Raw genomic sequence first — 6,000 nt, forward strand, 5'->3', positions numbered from 1 at the left:
GCTAGTTTCAAAACAGGTAGAACTGTTACACAGAGAAACCCTGTCTCAAAAAACCAAAACTTCAAAAATAAACCATGTGTATATATACAAAACAAAACCAAGTTAAACAACCATAGCATATATGTAGAGGGGCCAGCACATGCCCATGCAGGCTCATTGATTATTGGTTCACTCTCTGTGTGCCCCTATGAGCCTGCTTGTTGATTCTGTGTACCGAGTTTTCCTGGTATCTTTGACCCTTCTGGCTACTACAATCCTTCCTCTACCTGAGTATTCTTCTAATTTTAATTAGTGAACACCATTTTTTAAAGTTAGGCATTTCATAATGCCATTCTTGTCCAAGATTAACATGATTTTTGATTATCTTCATCTTCTATAACTTCTTTTTTATCTCTTCCTCTCCTTTAGTCTCCCTTTGTTGTGCCCTTCTTCTTCCCACATAGTTCTGGTGTGTGAGTGTGCGTGTGTGTGTGTGTGAAAATTCCACTTGTGAGAAAAAATGTGACATCTGTCTTCTGGTATTCATTTTATTGAATGGCTGAACCATAAAGTGGGCAATGTCTCCCTAGTGGTGGTTGTCAGATCAGAAGCTGATTTAGTTCATTTACCTTAACTTGGCAGTTTTTAGTCAGATTTAACATGTGTATTTTTAGGGAATAGCCAGCTTGTGGCCAAAGACCATTCATATATCTCCATTCATCCACCTCCTACCCTGACTGGTTTTCCTCTGATATTTCTTCTTATTCATTTTTTTAGTGTCTGTGATTTCTCAGATCTCTTCCTTCCACATGTACAAGACAATTAGACGGCAGATAACAGATTATTAGTCATAGCATTGTGATAGAGTGGGTTTGGTTTAAAAGCTTTAATAAAAGCTAGCAATCTCAACAATTAACTTTATTGAAGATGTCATATCTATGTCATTCACTGTGAGCATTTTGTCTTGACTTAATATCTTAATGTAATAAATTATATATGTTGTTCAGAACTTACAATGTTATTTATACTGGAACTGTCCTGAAAGGAGACATTTAGATGCTACCAGAAGCTAAATCCATCCTCCTTTTTTTATTTATTCATGTAACACAGAAGACAATACAGTCTCATGAATACCAAAGAGTACCAAGTTCAGTTCTGTGAAATTAGTAAGAGATGAAAATAGAGGAAATACTATGATTTGTCTAGTTGTATCTCTCACTAAGACAAAAATCATTAAAAGAAGAACATGATCTATTTTTAGTTCATAAGAAAGAAAATAGATTATATTAAACTAAAATAGACATAACAAAGTATTTCCAGATATATGTGGCACACATAGAAATCCCAAAAGCTTTAATGCATTGGATGGAAATTTAAATTATGTCTGTACATGTGCATCTTTGTGTGCATGCAAAAAAAACAAAGAATGCTAACAAATGTTTTGCTCATATTCTTAGATGAAAATATTTATAATGAAGAGAATACTAAAATCTTTTGTATATTTTAAAATGACCTACCACATTTCTGTCAGTGTGTTGATTAATTTTTTTGTTAATGTTAAATTTCAATTAAAATATAATTCAATAGATACCCCCCTCCAATCCTTCTTATGTCCTCTCATCAACTCCTCCCCTGTCCCCACTTACTATTTCTCAAATGCATGGCCTTTTTTTAATGATTATTGTTGTTACATAAATATATGTACAACCTGACAAGTCTCTTTAGTCTTGGAAATATATATATATGATTTTGGAAGTGACCCCCTGATTTTGGATAACCAAATGGGGCCTTATTGCTGGAGAAGACTAATTCTCCTCTTAGCACTTGTTAGTTGCCCGTGGTTCTCTTTCCACAAGTAGGATCCCATAAAATTTCTTTCTTTCATGTTAGCATGTCTATCGGTTTTGTCCCTATTCAGGTCTTATGTAGACAGCTATACTATTGTACTATCAGAGGTGTAGCTTCCAACACATTTCTAGGAGAAACAATCTCACAGCAAACTTCACAATCTCATGGCCCTTCCAATATTACTTCCCACTCTTCTGAAATGTTCTCTGAGCCTTAGATTCAGAAATTGTGTTGCAGATTAGAACTGGGTATGACAAATCAGTTTTCTGTGTATGGCTACTTGTGGTTTTCTGTAATTGTCTCTGAATGCTGTAAAGAGAAGCTTCTTTCATGTAGGTCAATAGCCCTCCCACTGAGGATTAGGGTTCCTGAAGGCTCTTTGCAAGCTACTAAAAGGTGGAAGCTATCTAATAGTCCTATGCAGCTGTAATGCTTATCAACCATATCACTGACTAGCACAGGATACCCCAAAAGGTGTAATAATTGTGCTCACATCTTGGTAGTAACCAACCAATCTTTAATTGGACCTCAGGCCTGCTCAACAGGAAGGAAATCATATCTGGTACTGGAAACCTAGCCATATATCCAATGCTAGTTAAGTCTTGAATCTTATATGAAAACATACTCCAGCTACTTTATTGGATTAGCATAAATCCTAACTGAATTCTAAATACTTGTCCTTATAGTCAGATGTAAGTGCGACTCTCACTCCAAATACATTATGTTTTGAGAAATGCATTTCAGACTTAAAATGACAAGTTTTATTCTACAGAGAGTAAGTGAAAGGCATAAATCACCAAATAATTTCAATGATTATATAGTATATGGTTGTGTTTAAGTGTATGTTCTATAAGTGAAGATACAATGGATTTGCTTCAAGATGCTGGTGATATGAACAACCAAAATGGCATATTCAACTTCTAAGGACTTTGCTGATGATAAAAATGTACACTTGTTGTAAAGGTCTTCTTTCAGCTTTCTATAATTTTCAAAGTTACTTTTTGTACATTGATTCCTAAGTGCTGGGAGGTATTTCACATTGTTGACAAGAAAAAGCTTATAATCATTTTTATTGAATTGCTGACAAATGTAGAAAAATTGCAGGAACAAGGCAATAATCTTCTCTCTTACAATTCTAAATAATCATTAATTATCCTCTTTTATAGTATTTTACTAAAGATACAAAACAATGTGATTTTATGATGTTTTGCATGTATATTATTATACTGTATTCATAATCATTTCTCATGTTCCTCTGTTATCATATCATCATTTATGAACACACTCTTAGGAAAGCTTGGTAATATTGTATATTATCAGCAAGCCTATTTTGTGAGTTATTTAGGTTCAAATACCTTCTTTTCATGAATTCCCTTAATTTCAACAATAAAATTATTCAAGATTTTTATTTTACTTATTTCACATTATTCTTCATATCACTACTTCCTTTTTTGATTATTATTGAAAGTGACATATCCTAATGCTTAGGATTTTCATTTCTACAACAGAACACCTGACAGGAATCAACTTAAGAAATGAAATATTTGCTTTAGTTTAAAGTTTCAGGGGATGTGGTCTATCATAGCAAAGAAGTCATGGTGGCTGAAACTTAAGAAAACTGGCCATAGTGTATCCACACTTGGGAAACAATGACTGATACTAAGATCTCTTTTTCCTTTTTATGTAAAACCCCATCCACACTAAGGGTGAGTCTTCACACATCAAATGACATAATCTATGTAACTGCTCACAGGCATGTACAGATGCTTGCTTGGCTCCTGGGGAACTCTAGGTCCTATTAAGTTGGTAATTTATATAAGTGATCACAGCACTGTGTGTGTGTTCTATTGCCATAGATTTTGTTTATATTTTTTATTGATATTATCACTTCTGGTTCATCCTGAACAATGTTAATATTAGTGCAATCCAAAGGAGTAGCATATATACTATACAAGAAGTATGTATGCTGGTGATTTAAATGGTACTGTTATTATTCAAATTTCCCTTTTATATTTTTTGCTATGTAATAATCAAAATGATCATTTTCAGTTATATATGGTTTAAATAACTTAACTACTGTATTAGTTACTTTTCTATTGCTGATATAAAACACTATGACCAAAGCAATTTATAGACAGAAGTTTCTGTCCCACCTGGTCCCACAGTCATTCAGTCCCCAAAAAACACACAGAGACTTATATTAATTATAAACTGTCTGTCCTATTAGCTCACACTTGTTATTAACTAACTCTTACAACTTAAATTAACCCATAATTCTTGTCTATGTTTAGCTACGTGGTTTGGTAACTTTTCTCAGTAAGGCATTCTCATCTTGCTTCCTCTGAATCTGGCTGGTAACTGATTCTCTGCCTTTCCTCTTCCCAGAATTCTCCTAGACTGGTTACCCTGCTTATACTTTCTGCATAACTATTGGCCAATCAGTGTTTTATTAAACCAATACACATGACAAATCTTTACAGTGTACAAATGAAATATCCCAGCCGGGCGATGGTGGCGCACGCCTTTAATCCCAGCACTTGGGAGGCAGAGGCAGGAGGATCTCTGTGAGTTCGAGACCAGCCTGGTCTACAGAGCTAGTTCCAGGACAGGCTCCAAAGCCACAGAGAAACCCTGTCTCGAACCCCCCCCCCCAAAAAAAAATGCAGTATCCCACAGCAGCAACTTATAAAAAGAAGGATTTATTTGGGGCTTACAGTTCCAGAGGGATAAGAATTCATCATGGCTGGGAAGTAGGAATCATGGCAGCTGGAGCAGCAATCTGACAGCTCACATGTGAAACAGCAAGCAAAAAACAGAAAGCACACTGAGAAATGGCTAATTTTGAAGCCTCAAGTCCTGCTCACAGTGACATACATCCTCCAGCAAGGCAATTGCCTCCTAAACATGCTCAATTAGAACTACTAACTGAGGATCAATCATTCAAGCATCTGAGACTCATTTAGATACCCACATCTACCTATAATCATCTCATTCACCAGCCTAAATTATCTTTTAATAATTATCCTTCAAAGGAATAATTAATAATTATCTTAATTATCCTTCCAACGAATGGTGCAGAATGGTACAAAGTACTGTTCATTCAGGAAGTGACAAGCTGCTTTCTTTTAATGTTTAAATTTTTATGGTGGTGTTTTTTCATAATTGGGTGGAGGTTGGAACAACTTAGCATACTTCTAAATTCTATCCATAGAGGTTCTTATTTAATATGTCTATAAGTGGAATTGAAACTCTTCAGGCCCAGTAATTGCCCCAAAATATTCTGAAGTTGACCTGTGTAGTAAGTTTAGAGATATTACTCTATCAAATAAAACTCTACCTATCAGTTAAAATGTTTATTTTCTCTGGCATTAGCAATCTATAGTATAGTTTGATGACATTATCAGTAACGATGCTATTATCATGCTACCTCAAGCTGAGAAAAGTCACTAATGTTTACTAAGATCCTCCCCTGAGATTTCAAAACTATCCTCATCTCCTAAGCTATACGAAAGCTTAGAAATGCCAAAGTGATAAAAGGAAAAAAAGATTAGAGCATGGTAAAACTCTTCCTGAGTTGCACACATTTCTATTCCCCACAATTTATCAATTCAACTTGGTCATGAGGTAATCTTTCTTTGGTTTGTCTGTCCACCCCCAGTTAAAGTTGAATAAAAGTTTCTATTACATATCCTCAAGAGTGTTACACAACAGGATCAAATCCAATGTTTTGAACATATTAGGCAAACTCTCTACTACTGCATTATATCCCTTAAGTTATGACTTTTTTTTTTAAATATGATTCCTGGGCTGGTGACTAAAGGTTCTTTCTGTCAAGCCTTGCAAGCTGAGGTGAATTCCCAGAAGCCACATAATGGAAAGAAAAACTTGACTCCCACTTGTCTTCTTCTTTCATCTACCTGCATGCTGTGGCACATACATGGACACACATGGACACGCACAGACAAATACACACGCACAGAGACATGCAGCGACAATGAAAAGTATTAGAGTATAAAGCTTTCAGATTTATTGTACTCACAACAAATAACTATTGCAAACTCAAGAAGCACCATTGTATAACAACGCTTCATAAAATACTCAGAGAGGACTGCCAACCTTTTGGTAATAGGTTTTTCACTCATTTTTATTTTCTGCTAGTCAATTATCCCCTGC

This window comes from Microtus pennsylvanicus, chromosome X, assembly GCF_037038515.1.
Source record: "Microtus pennsylvanicus isolate mMicPen1 chromosome X, mMicPen1.hap1, whole genome shotgun sequence".
NCBI lineage: Eukaryota > Metazoa > Chordata > Mammalia > Rodentia > Cricetidae > Microtus > Microtus pennsylvanicus.